Source organism: Leopardus geoffroyi, chromosome C1 (assembly GCF_018350155.1).
Source record: "Leopardus geoffroyi isolate Oge1 chromosome C1, O.geoffroyi_Oge1_pat1.0, whole genome shotgun sequence".
Taxonomy (NCBI): Eukaryota; Metazoa; Chordata; class Mammalia; order Carnivora; family Felidae; genus Leopardus; species Leopardus geoffroyi.
Window position 1 is genome coordinate 75,843,120 of NC_059328.1, and position 14,967 is coordinate 75,858,086.

The 14,967-nt window shown below is 41.7% G+C and overlaps 1 pseudogene; it reads right to left on the bottom strand.

Moving 5' to 3' along the window:
- Positions 1 to 6,182: 6,182 nt before the first annotated feature.
- Positions 6,183 to 7,524, bottom strand: LOC123596817 (annotated as a pseudogene).
- Positions 7,525 to 14,967: the final 7,443 nt, after the last annotated feature.

The window sequence follows — 14,967 nt, forward strand, 5'->3', positions numbered from 1 at the left end:
AAATAGCGACCACATAACTGCCTGCTATATAAAACACAGGAACAAGTACTATCTGAGCCTGACTGACTGAAAACACACCATGTTTCTGTAGTTGAATGTCAGGCGCATAAAAACATAAAGCAAGAGAAAAAAGTACCTCCCTTTTGCCGCCAGAACCACACTGTCCAGTATGATAGTCACTAGCCATGTGTGGCTTTAAGCTCTTGGATTGCAGCTAGTTTTAAATTTTTTTTTTTTTTCAACGTTTATTTATTTTTTTTGGGACAGAGAGAGACAGAGCATGAACGGGGGAGGGGCAGAGAGAGAGGGAGACACAGAATCGGAAACAGGCTCCAGGCTCTGAGCCATCAGCCCAGAGCCCCGACGCGGGGCTCGAACTCACGGACCGCGAGATCGTGACCTGGCTGAAGTCGGACGCTTAACCGACTGCGCCACCCAGGCGCCCCGGATTGCAGCTAGTTTTAATTGAGATGTTAATTGAGTTATTTAGTTGAGGTATAAGATGCACACTGGATTTCTAAGAATTAGTTAAAAACAGAATAAAATGTCAATATTTTTATGTGGATTACTTGTGGAAAGGATAATACTTTGGGTTAAATAATACCATTAAAATCAATTTTATTGCTTTTCATTTTTTAAAATGTGTATACTAGAAAACATAAAATTAACTATATAGCTTGCATTATATTTGTACTTGGGAGCACTGCTCTCGATTGAAGTCTTAACTTTGCCTTAAGTCTCTAGTACCTTAGAAATATTAATATACATTATTAGTAACATATAACATAAACATATTAATATCGAAGGTGGCTACATTCGAATCTAGAAATAAGTACATTTATTATGTACCTACTAAGAGTACAAAGATTCATAGTACAGAATTCTTGTCCTTAAAAGCAAGTGAACTAAGATTCATTGAGTCCTACTATGAGCCAGGCCCTGGGCAACCTTGCAAGCTAGATATTATCATTTCCACTATACAGCTCAACTCCAGCTTCACAGCCTTCTCTATCTGGGAGCCAAAAAGCTTCTTGCAACCAAAATGAGCATAGGCACTGAGTTCTTCTCTGCACCCTTAGTCATAAATACCCTTCTTCTAACTCTGGCCTGTATGTCTCAGTCTTTTGGGGCTACTGTAACCAAATACCATACACGGGGTGGTTTCTATGCACCAAACAATTTTTTCTTACAGTTGTGGGGACTGGAAAACCCAAGATCTGGTGCCAGCATGATTAGGTTCTAGTGAGGGCCCTCTTCTGGGTTGCAGACTGCGGACTTCTTGCTGTGTTCCCACCTGGTGGAAGGAGCAGGAAACTCTTGGGATCTCTTTTACAAGGGCATTAATCCCATGTGAGAGAGCTCCACCCTCATGACCTAATCACCTTCCAAAGGCCCCACCTCCTAATACCATCACATTGATGATTAAGATTTCAACCTATCAAAAAAAAAAAAAAAAAAAAAAAAAAAGATTTCAACCTATCAATTTGGGGAGGGGTGTGGATACAAACATTCAGACTATAGCGCTGTGTAACTTTCCCCAAAATGGGTGGGTGGATGTGTGCTTTCTGTATTGTATGTTCCAGTGACCAGACCTTTCTTTACCTTTAAATTTGTGAACTTTGCAATCCTGCATTAGGTAATTAACTGCAAGGAGATAATAATGATAATAGTGTCCAGGCTAGGAAAGCACAGAAACTTTACTTCTCAAAATGATTTACTTCTCAGTCATCTTGGTTTCTCACCACATGGCATCACCAGAGGTTACTCTGATTTTTCTTGAAGACAAAAGCTATCATTCTTTTAGATCAAGTTCATCTGATAAGTTCTGTTTGCTGAGTCACATGTTTTCGTTGTGTCTGTTTGGATTTCCAACTGGTGTCTCAAACTTCACGTGCCCCAAACTGAGTTCCCGAGGTGCCATCCCTCCCCACCTGTTTCCCCTTACGCTATTCTCAGTCTCGGAAGATCGACACTCCACTCTTCCCGGCAACCAGGCTAAAAAACTGGGGAGTTCGCCTTCGCTCTCTTATTTCACACCCACGTGTAATCTGCCAGCCTTGGCAGCTCTCCCTTCAAAGTAACGTATAGCTACGCTTCAAGCATTTCTCACCACCAAATGCCAATTGCCCTGGTCCAATCCATCATGGGGCCTCCCTTCAGTTACAGCAATGGCGGCCCGACTTTGCCCCCTTCAGTGTGCTCTCCACATAGCAGCCAGAGTTACTGTAACACATCTTAGATCGTTTCTCCTCTGCTCAAAACCCTCTGAGAGCACCTGCTGGCGAATCCTCTTTGGTGGCTTTCAAAGCCCCCACACGCAGATTTGAGCCATTTCGGACTTCTTGCTATTTCTCAAAAACAGAGGCAGTCTCCAGCTTCAGGGCCTCCCCACAAAATACTCTTCCTCTGCCATCCACCCAGAACACCTTCATATGTCCTTCAGACCTCTCCTCCACTGCCTCCTCTCTACTGAGGACTTCCTTGACCAGCGTGTTTCACACCTGCAATTGTTCTGCACAAACACTCCCTTCCCTGTTCTGTTTTTTTCCATGACCCTATTGCCAACTACCATACTGTGTCCTCTACTCATTTATCTCCCCCCACAAAGAATTTAAACTCCACAAAAGTGGGGATCCTATTTTATTTATCACTATCTTCCCAGTTCTTTGAACAGTGCCTGCCACAAAATAAATGCTCAATAAGTACTTGTCAGGTGACTGAATGACATTTTCAGATGAGGAAAATGAGGCCCAGAGAAGCTCAGTTGTAGCCCAAGGTCACAGGATTAGTGAGGGCAAGGTCAGGCCTGGGATTTTCCGCCCGCGCTCAGTCTACTCTCTCCGTCTGGGTCAGGAGGTAAGAGGGGCAGCCATGCCTTGGAAGAAGCACACACTGAGGTTCAAATGTGGATTTTGCTGGAAGCGCTGAGCTGAAACAGAAACAACTATTTTGGCAGCATTTTTGACAATCTGTGAGATTAAGGAAAGTAATGTGAAGGTATATGCTGAAGCTTTCCAGCTTTAAGACTGGCTTTAACTATTTTTCTTTCAGCTGTAGCTTTCTGGGGTAATGAATGTACCATATGTCTGTATCTCCAGGTTCTCATACAAATGAGGAAACCTAAAATGCCAGATGATTAAAACAGATTTCTGCTTGTTTCCATGGGAAATCAACTGCTGTGAAACCTTCAGAGATGAGAGAGAGAGAGAGTGTGTTCGGCTCAAGGCGTTCCCTGGTGAGTGGCTGCACTCTGTCTTCAGCCCAGGCCCCAGCCCACAGGTGAGACACTGTCCCAGGCTGCCTGCTGTGCCGGTGGCTGCATGAGACTGCCAAGGTCAGCACATCTTGTCCAAGTGTCCTTTGAGCGTCCACCACCACGGCCTACAGTGTCAGGGCCTGGCCAACCGTGCAAGAAAAGGCACCTACTAATGACAAACAGATGCTTAATAATGCAGGTCCCCCAGCCTCAACCTCCCAGTGTGGTCTCAGCTCATGGTGAACCCTCTAGGGAATCTTCTGGTGGTCAGAAGGACGCACCATCAAGGATTCTTGCTGGAAGAGCCACTGTTTCCTACTTGCAACTAGATGGAGCTAATTCAGGGGAGTGGAAGGGGCACTCTGTAAACACAGCCACGTATGCCCTGGGTGGCGGCACCAAAGAAGTCTCCAGGAGGCCGTGATGGTTACTTGTTCCCGTCTGCCCCAGAATTAGCACCAATTTGCCTAAATGAGACAATGCTGAGGAAAAAAGGCTGCAAAAGAGTCCCATGTTGTCTTGCCACTGGCAATCTCTGGCTTGTCTGGGGAAAATTGGTTCAGGAGCTTACTCTATACTAAGTTGAGAGGGAAAAGATAACCTTTCTCGGCTTTCCTAACCCAGAGTGTAACTTGGGCATGCCAGGGTGAGGCCCAAAGCTGGCTCGTCAGCAGTGATGGAGAATGTAGAGTTTAAATTTGGATTCAGACAGCCCTGAATGCTCACGCCTCTTCTCCAACTTACTAGCTGTGAGAGCTCACAGCACTTGTAGCCAGTTTGAGTCTCTGTAAAGTGGGATGATAATACCTCCACCCCCTCCACGGGGGAGGACAAAATCAGCTAAGTCAAGTAAAAGCACTCACACGGGGTCTGATAGGCAGGGGCTGTGCAGCGCCTGGGGACTTCTCTTTTCTTACCCTCTGTTGCTAGGTTTTACTGCCAACATTGGAAACAGACAGCTTGGTGAGCAACAAGTAGACGGCGACCTCTCTCTTGCCATAACCACCGTCACCAGCACCAGCAGCTTGATTCTTCTCAGAAGTGCTACCAAGGATGTCGACAGTGCAGGGGTCTCCAACTCTTCACATACTCATTTACTTATAACTGCTCAGCCAGACTTGGCCGTCTTGCTTAGGTAGAATGTTTCTCGGAGAGGCTACGTGGAGGACACTTAGGTTGTCTTCTGCCCAAATAAACCACCAGTAGGACCCCTGGAATTAAGACCATAGGTCATAAAGCATTTCAAATGTCTTGCCCTAAGCTCATCAAAATATTTTGACTCCTCTTTCTTCAAATGACTCACAGGCATGATTTCTTAGCACCGGGCCAACCTAACAGGTTCTGTGTAAGCCAGACCATAGGAAGCAGTAGTACCATTTTGTGGTCCTGGGGAAGCTTTTAAATCAATCTTTCCGTTACAGCCATGATATCCCAAGTCATACTCTGGTAACATGCTCTATTTCTGTAGATTCCAGTAATAGCTACTGAATGCTGTCTCTATTCTGTTTCCACCCAACCCAGTCCTGATACTGATACTATCTAGACTTGGCACAGGCTCCACAAGTTAAGTGCAGAGTTCTCCACAGGATCGCCCTCCCTTCAGATACTAGTCACAAGCCCCCCAGGGATTCCCAAGGCCAACCACTCATCGGTCCAACTGGCTACAAATCTGGAGGTTCCATGACTCCCTCGGGTTTGATAATTCACAAGAATGACTCACAGAACTCAAGAAAGTGCAAAATTATGATTACAGTTGTTTTTGAAGAGAACTTAGGACAGAACTCAGCTTCTGTGCCCTCTCTCCATGGGGCGAGACTGTGTCTACCCTCTGGGCACTTCTATGAGTTCACCAACTGGGAAGCTCCAATGAGCCTTGATGTCGCAGTTTTTACTGGAGTTTCATTATGAAGACAAGATTGATCTTAATTTCTCTCCTCCCCAGTTCCTATTTCCCCCAACCCGCCCTCCCCTCCAGGTCAGGTTGGGCCAAAATCCAACACTCTAATAGCAGGGCTGGCCTTTCTGATGTCCAGCCCACATCCTGAAGCTTTCTAAAGGCCCACATGAGTCATCTCATTAGCTTAACAAAGACACTTCTATCACTTGGGAAATTCCAAGGGCTCTGTGTACCAGGAACCAGGGACAAAGACCAAATATATTCTTTATTATATAATAATCTCTCATGGTTATTTACAAAACATAAGGGCTTTGAGTTGAAGTTTTTTCCTTTGGGCAGCGGGAAATCAAGTGATTTCTTGAGCAGCTACTATGGGCCATAAATAATATACATGCTGAGAGCTGTACTTTTGGAAGATAATTTAGACAATTGCATGGAAGGTGGTCTGGCTGAAGTGAAGACAGGAAATGGGAGACTAGGAAGGAGGCAGTCACCCTTGTGTAGCCATAAAGTGATGAGAGCTAACGTGGGGGAGCACAAGTGGAAATGGAAAATCTGGGGGACATTTGAGAGAGGTTTTGAAGGAAGATTTCAACTTGTCATCTAACTTTTTTTGTTTTCATTTTTATAGAACATCTATTAATCTTTATGTGATTTGACAAAATCTGCATTATTAAAAGACGGGTAATAAAATTTAGGCTTATATCGAATCTGACATATTAAGTTCTATAGTATCTAGAATATTATGTAAGAAATGAGGGGAAAACTGAGGTGGAAACAGGATAAAAGCATCTTTATATCTGCAGGTGTGGTCCATAGTGCACAGCACATAAAAATAATCCTAGAGAAAATGCAATTGACTTACTTGGATGAAGTGTTTTTCCTTTTGGGGAAAGGAAGAGGGGGCAAAGAGGGGCAAGAATTCAAAGGCATAAGCAGAATGGTTTCTCCATTTCAAAATGGTAATAAAATATTTAGATCATTGCTCTAGGGCACCTTTGAGAAAAAGAACACCTTGACCAGAGCAGGTTCATTGCATAATTCTTTAGTAATATGTACAATTTTCAAGTAATGGAGAGGACCTAAAGAATAATTTTACTTTAACTGTGGCTATCTATTTCTCTTCTCGCCCTCTGGGGGTTGATCTGTTTCAGCATCGCATGGACTCTTCTCTACACAGTTTCTAGAAAACCAGATTCTTACTCTTGAAACACCTTCGATAAAGGAATCATCAAGAATTTTATCTCCATACAATCAGGGCTAAAATGAACTCCCCTTTCTGTAGCCTTATTTAAGGCTCTTTAGTGCAGGTGGCTCATGAAGATTTCAATTCCTTTATTCAGAGGACAGCAGGTACCACTATAATCTTCTATTGCTTTACACTGAACTCTTCTGATTCCTCTATTTGCTTTTTGTTTTAATTGTTCTACTGTACTGGTGACAGCCTCCTCTTATTGGCCATTCTAGCCCATCTCCTTCAGGGAACCCTGACCATGTAAATACCTGTTTAAAGTTCTTCCATCTACTTCCTATTTCATATGGTAAAACAGAGACCTCATCTAGTCAGTAATATTGAATTCGATGTTTAGCCTTTTCTTCAGTCCGTGATTCAATAGAAGTTTTGTTTCTGAGAATTATTTTCGTCTGGCTACAAAACGACATCCCAACAGCTATGGTTGTTCCCAAAGCTAATCCCAAGGCAAACAAGCTGCCTACAAGTGCCACTAATTCAAAGGGAATAAGAGGATCTCTCCGGGCTGCTTTCCTCAGTCTTTACCGTGTTCCACCCAAAGGAGAGCCAATTGTAAAGCCATGTAAACTTGGTCATAACAAAAATGAAGGCAGCATGAATGCAACCCAGCGGTGCTAAAAGGAGATGTGGGGTGAACAAGGCATGACTTTGGTAACCAAACAGTTGTTGACCCAAGGACAGTGATGGTCCAATTTCATCACACATCTGTTACACCTTCTGTGGCGATGCAACTGTGGTGACTTGTATGCGTGGCAACACTTTACTATCTTGAGCATTTTCAAGTTTCCACCCCAAAGGGGCAAAGCCAGGACCAATAAACTAGCATGGAGGTCATTATAAAGAATTCTATAATTTATAATTTATCAACATGATAAAATGAAGTCATGCTTCCTCCCGTTGTGTGTCAAGACCAAAACCGTGACCGAGTCAATCCTGGCCATGATAGAACGTGCTGCTATGTCTGTCACCAAGGGCTATGATGGAAACTCAGTGACATAGTCTCTGTCATTCTTGGAGATTTTCAACCTCGATAACTGCTTAGAATGTACCTGGTTTGGTGAGAAAGAATGAATGCGTTCCTACTTTTAGAAAATCACACATCTCCTTGTTCTGTGCCATGTGTCCATGTGCCACAAATTCATGTGTGTTCCTGAATTGTCATGCCTTCAAGTCATGGGATGTTAATGCAGCGTATGCCATTTTCACTGTTACACATGCAGAGTTCTGTATCTTAACCAGGAGAATCCAGTATCTTGGCTTGAAACCCAATCTCGGTCTGGTCCCTGGTGCCCACCCCTCGGCCATGTAATTCCAGGGCAACGTGGGCTCACCCAGAACAGGTCTTCTCCTCAGATAACTCTGTCATGGGTACCTCCGTCCAGCGCAAGCAGAAAGCAAATCCTGGTTGTGAGAGGCTAGAAGGCAGGCCAAGCTGCGAGCAGTCTGTCTTTCCACCAGTGCTCTCCATTTTGTCTTCATTATAAAATACAACATGATGACCAGAGAAAACTATGGGAAGAGTTAAACTACTTGCTAAAGAAATCCAAGTAATCTTGATAAACAAACTGGCTTCTTTGTGATGAACAGAGCTTTGTGTTCTGAACACTAAAAATTGACAGAAAGATCTTAATATTTTACCTCCTGAGCAAGCTTCAGCACCTCTGTCCTGATTTTTAATGCCATATATCTGTTATTCTTCTGAACAAAAACGTTGCCTCCTCTTGTCTTCGAATGGCTGACCTATTTCTGCTTTAAAATGAACATTGTCAGTTTTTACTCTTCAAACAGACTTTTGAAATGTGTTCTCTTTTGAGTACAAGGCCCTCCCTCCCCTTGTAGATCACAAATTCATGAAGCAGCTGGGGGAATGTTGGGATGAGCCCCTGTATAAATCATGGGGCAGAGAGAACCTGTAACACTGATGTGTTAAAACCGGTTATTTCTTCAGTCATGCAGATTTCGGTAAACAATAAAAGCACTATTTCAAAATTCTGTGTGTACTCTTCTTTCCATAATGTTAATTAAGACACTGAATCACTCACATCAGCAGAAGTTCTGCAACAGGCTGAATATTTTACATAAGAATTTCTCAAGAAAATAATTTCATGGGTTTCAATTGGGGGGAAGAAATGATTATTTCATGTATCATGGGTGATATGTTAAATTGAAATAGAAAGGAAAGAGTAAAAAAACATATATACTTTATTCCTGCAAGAAGCACTTAGTAGGCTTACTTTTTAAAAGAAATTATATATCAAGCTGCAAGATGTTGACTTTTAAGAAAACTGGCAACTGGCACTTTCTCATCTTTATTTTTTTTTAATTTGAAGGAAACACTCCTCCTTTAACTTAATATTAAAATAATTAAGTTAAAAAATAATTTTTGAACCTCAACCATGTGGGAAACAAAAAAATTCCAAGTGTCAAAAAAAGAGAAGATGTCATTATCTGTTTAATATTAATAAAAATTGACACAATGCACATTTATGATATGTCAGGCAGTTCTAAGACATGTATCAAATCACCTAATCCTCGGAAAGAGGAACCCTTTTGCACTGCTGGTGGAAATGCAAACTGGTGCAGCCCCTCTGGAAAACAGTATGGAGGTTCCTCAAAAAATTAAAAAAAGAACTACCCTATGACCCAGCAATTGCACTACTAAGTATTTATCCGAAGGATACAGGAGTGCTGTTTTGAAGGGGAACATGCACCCCAATGTTGATAGTGCTATGGACAATCACCAAACTATGGAGAGCACCCAAATGTCCATCGAAGGATGAATGGATAAAGAAGATGTGTCATATATATATATATATATATATATATATATGAGTATTACTTGGTGATCAAAAAAATGAAATCTTGCCATTTGCAACAACATGGATGGAACTAGAGTGTATAATGCTAAGTGAAATTAGTCAGGGTTCACTCACATGTGGAATTTAAGATACAAAATGGATGAGCATAATGGAAGGGAAGCAAAAATAATATAAAAACAGGGAGCGGGACAAACCATCAGAGACTCTTAAATAAAGAAAAACTGAGGGTTGCTGGAAGGTTTTTAGTGGGGGGATAGGATAATTAGACAAGAGGCATTAAGAAGGACCCTTGTTGGGATGAGCACTGGGTGTTATATGTAAGGGATGAATCACTGGATTCTACTCCTGAAATCATTATTGCACTACATGCTAACTAACTTGGATGTAAATTTAAAACAATTAATGAAAAAAAAAAAAAAAAAAAAAGAGGCACAGGCTGCTTCCTGTAGGCTCCTCACCAGGCAGCAGCATGCAGTGGTATCTCCTCCAGATCTAGGCTGGGGGACTGAGGTAGGCTCCCCTCCCCGCCTCAGGTAAGGCCTGTAAATCCAGCCTGGAACTGGAGGGACAGAAGGAGGAAATTAGGCTGGGAGTAGAAGTGAGGGAAGGAAATGCATGGTTTTCAGATCCTGTGTCCCCTCGTGTGAGAAAAGGCAGCCTCTGGGAAGGAGGTGCTGTTCTGTTTTGGGTGACAGATGAAGGCCTTGGGGTTGGGGTGCCTGACTGGCCGACCCAAGAAAGGAAACGGGGAGAGAAAGGACACAAGGAGGAGGAATGATCAGTTTGCTGTAGAAGTTCACTCCTGCTCCATCGTTCTTTCTTCTGTCCTTAAGGAAACTTCTAGAAAGACATTGTATGTTTTCTGTGGATCAAAAATGTCTTCTTCACAGATTCCAGAGAGTCTACCATTATAGACTGAATTTACATTAGATCTGTTCCCTTCTATATTAAAAATCATAGACAAATGTTTCTAAGGGGGAGGCACAGATATTTAGAAACTATAGTATAATTTAATTTCTATGTTTTTTTTTTAACCATTTGAGGATGGAGCTGTACCCAAAGTGGTTGGGGGTGGTCAGTGCTGAGGAAGGTGAAACAAGTTTCCTTCCAGTCTTCCTTAACTTTGGGTTTTGTGGCTTTCCTGAAGGTTCTTCTAGGTACCCCAAACAGCAGTCAAACAAACAGAAATATTTTATTTCAAGGACTAATGTGCCCAGCGCAGAACTGGCTACTGGAAGATTAAAAAAAAAAAAAAAAAATGGCCTAATCCTCACAACACATATCAAGTACTATAGTTATCCTCACTTATTTATGAAGCAACTGAAGCTCAGAGAGGCTAAGCAACTTATCCAAGTTTTCACAGCTATGGCAGGAAAAACATGGTTAATTACTATAAGAGTTTTCAGAAAAGAAAGTGTTAGAGAAGCTTAAGGAAAAAGGGTTCGGATGGGACATTTAAAGACTGATGTAATTTGGAGGGAAGTGAGAGAGAAATGAGAAGGTGCTGGAAAGATACGTACAAAACAGAGGAGGTGGTAAAGAGCTGTAAAGCCACTGAAGGCATGTGCAACTTTGCGGGTCCCCTCAGAGTCAACAAGTGCAACATTTAGGAAAGTGATTTTGCCTGAAAAGTTGGGTCTGTAAGAATGCCGCCATATACGTTTTTTAAAGAGCAGTGCCAGTTAAAATGAAGGTAAATCCAAATCCTTTCAGTTAAGGAGTTAAAACAATTCCGTGCAGCCGTGTGGGATCCCAGAAAGATCAGAAGATGGATTTGTGTTACTTCTCTGGAACCTCTAGATTCACTCTAGATGTGAGGAGCAGACAGGCAGGAATCTCCACTCACCTCTTGGCTCTTCAAGGCCTTAACAGGACGAGAGAAAAGTACTCACCCGTCTGCACAAAAGTTGTTCGGCCAAGACCATGCTGACTCCCTCATTTGCCTGTGGAAATGGTGACGGGGCATGAAGAGGTGTGTTTTGCTCTTGCATCTGAAATTTGTACCATATCACTCGTCTTCAGAACACTGAACAGATGTAACCTTGCAGAGACTTTTATGCGAACTTTGCTGTCGCTGGTTTTCAGAAATCTTTTGGGGTGTCAGAGCCTGGGCAGCAATCAACAGATGCTCTATAGTAAATTATTTCCTCACCATTCTGAGAAAGATAGTCCTTTCCCCTTCAAGCATTCAGAAATTCCCTTGTCTTCCTACCTCCCATGCTCCCTGGGAGACTGGAGAGGATGAGGGACCAGTCTGAAAAGCATTGTGATGTGACTGTTGGTCTAGACAGGGTCACAATGTGCCCCTCTGGGGACTGTGGCAACTGTGGGTGACTTGAGGGCTGGTATTACCACTCTTGATCATGAAAGATTTAAGTTTGTCCCAGCAAAGAACTGACAACATCACTTCAAAATATTGTTGCTTTTACCTCCTTCTCTGGATACAAACCTAAAGAGAAACACTCGACATCTATTGTGGATTTGTTTTAGATTATTAGAAGATTTTTCAAATGCATCTTATGTTAGGAGTTCAAGACAAATCAAAACCTTACACAGAAGATCTTATGGTGGCTTAACTGCAACATCTCCCTTCTCAAAAGGGGCTACATAGTATCTCCCTTCTCTGTCAACGTGGGCTGATGATGGACGTAATTCACCCTTAATGGTCCTGAGATATATTCTTCATAGAAAAATGATGAAGAGCATTATATGTAGGAAGATAACAATCTAGAGATAAAAATCCAAAGAAGTAAGAAAAGTGATGTTGATTTCTTTTAAGCATTCTAGAAAAAAATCACATTTTCTAGCAGTGTTTAAAAAAAAATCTGCTATTATAAAGCAGAAAGGGAGCATAGGTTTTAGAGTCAGATTCCCTGAATTCTGTTCTTGGCTCTTAGGCAAGTGACATTACCTATCTGTGGCTCAGCCTCCCCATCTGTGAAATGGGGACATTGAGAGTACCTACTTCATAGTGTCGTCACATGGATTAGTGAAATAATACATGTGATATTCTTAAACCATGCCTGGCACGGAGTGCTCAACAAAGCTTAATTTACTACCCTATTTGTGGCTTTCAAATCGCTGTAGCAAGTTATCAGACTACCACATAGGATTTCCAGATTGGGTTCCCAAAGTCCCTAAAAACACTTTCAATCAGAAATTATGTGTTTCAAAGCAGTTTATCTTGCTTTGTTACAGAAGCATTGTTACAGAAAGCATAATTTTGAGTCGTGGTTTAGCCAGTGAAATCAACAGTTCATGTGACATGACATCAGATCAGACTGTTGTCAGAAGCATTTTAGAAGCTGAAGAATATTGGGGACGTTCAAGAAATCTGGATGTTTTCAATCTCCTAAATAAGGCCACAGTGGTTTTCATGTTGTGGTTAAAACGATCCTCCCCTTGGTCACATGAAGAAATTTATCTTATCTGAACTCAAGCCTCTTTCTACATTGCTTTTGGGAGCAATCAGTGCGATTAACTCAGAAGTTTCCCCGACCCCACCTCACCCCCATATACATGACCATTGTTTACTATAAGATGGTATTTCCTTTTCATAGAGGATTAACTTTTAAATTTCTTTTAAAAAACAAGATAGACTGCAAAATATTTTCTAATCATTTTAATGAAATGTTCTCATGCTGGGCAGAATTCATGGTGCCTTTCTTTGAAATTCCATAATCACAGTGCATCACTTCTAATAGCCCTCTGCTGAATGTTCCTCAGAAACAAGGATGGATAACTGTAAATGCTACAACAGGCTTAGAGAAGCATTCAGAGGAGAGAATAGTCACAAGACCAGGGATGATTCAGGGAGGGAGAACACCTAAGGATATAAAGTTATTCTGCCAATGTCCAATTCACAGGGAGGAAAAAGCCAGTTATTGTCAGAATTGTGAAGGATCTGAGACTTGATCCCTTGTAAGCTCAAAGAAATTAGCCTGCCATGGTTTCTTGGAGGGCGGTAGAAGACAGGAAACCCCTGGATCAGATAAAAGTCTATTACTCAGCAAAAGCAGCAGCCAGAGTATTCACATTTTTGTGTCAGTTCCTGGAGTTCCTAACATAGTAATGACAGGTTGTGTTATAGGAGAGGAACCATGAGCTTAGGGAATGTGAACGTTTTCTAATGAGTGTAAGCATGCCTGCCTCTTGCTCTGAAGAGAAAGTGTCTTTATTATACTGGACGATAGGTATGCTTGCCTTTTGCTCCAGAGGGTGACATTTCCTCTATCTTCAAAGGCTGTTCACTCTACAAGTATCCTTGAATTTGAGTCTGGAAGAAAAAGCAGTCAGTGCCTTGCTTATAAGATGTGCGAAATTACTAGAGAACCATGGAGAATTGTCTTCCAACAGTTCTTAATAAATCAACTATTTTATGCCAGCACTTTGAGTACTCAGAATGTATGTTTGACTTACACCAGTTTCATGTTTCTGAAAGGCTGCCAAAGAACCCAGCAGCTAATAGGAATATGTAAAGGTAGAACGTCTGACTCAATTTTGGCTCAGGTCATGATCCCAGGGTCGTGGGATTGAACCCCACATAGAGATCCAAGTTGAGCGTCAAGCCAGCTTAAGATTCTCTCTCTCTCTCTGTCCTCATCTTCCTCCTTTGCCCCTCTCCCCTGATCACACTCTCTGAAAGAAAGAAAGAAAGAAAGAAAGAAAGAAAGAAAGAAAGAAAGAAAAGCAAGGAAATATTCCTCAGTGTAAAGGAATAAGGCTACACTATTACCAGTGAGAATGGGTGCTCTTTGTTCTATTAAAGATGACAGATACTCTATTCCAGCTGATGTTTGCAAGGGAAATAGCTACAGAAAATGTCTACCAAGAGGGTTTATCTTGGTAGGCATTAAGTGAATTAATAGGGCTGATGATTTCCTGCTCTTTCCAAAGAAAAAAGGCCATATGAAGGCTCTGCAGTCTTTAACTCTAAAATAGCAATTCAAATATTCTGTTATGAGAGATTACAGTCTTCCTGGAATGTTGGTAGTTGTGACAAAGGAAAACAGTTCCATTGTCAAATAAAGTTAGAGAAATGCTAAGCTCAGCAAAGTTAAACAAGTCTTTTTAACTTGGGACTTCTCAGATTTCTAAACATGTTAACATGTGTTGTGAATCTCCAAAAGAGATATAGTATTCTTCAAGGGATTTGATCACAGACCCCTATTTCTCAGGATACTCCAAGGGGAGAGTTCCAAGGAAAGCTGCTTGCAAATGCCTCTGTGGAGGAATGACCCTAGCTCACTGGCCATGGATGCTGAAAGACAAAGGTGCTTTGGGAAGATGTTCCCTAATGGGTCAGACATGCTCTAGGCAGATTTCCTACGGATAGCAGCAATGGGTACCTTCCTGCTTCTTTTATTAGATGTTGGCGATTATATTCATCACTGACTAAAATCTAGGGAGGATAAATATGTATCGTTTTAAGATCAATGTGAAAAATTTTAGCACTAAGTCCTAAGAAATCATCTATTCCAATCCCTTCTTGCAGATGAGACAGACGATGCAAAGATATTAAGAGACTTGTCCCAAATCACAAAGTTAGTCAGTGGCAGAACCACACCTGGAATCCTGGTGTCATTAATCCCAGTTTATGCTCTTTTCACTAATAGCAATAAAATTGACCATTAATGACTGCTATCATTGATACTGAGAAGGATACCAGGCTTTCTTGGTGTTTTGTTTTGTTTTGTTAAACAACAAATAAACAACATGAGTAAAATCAGAGAATTAATAAATG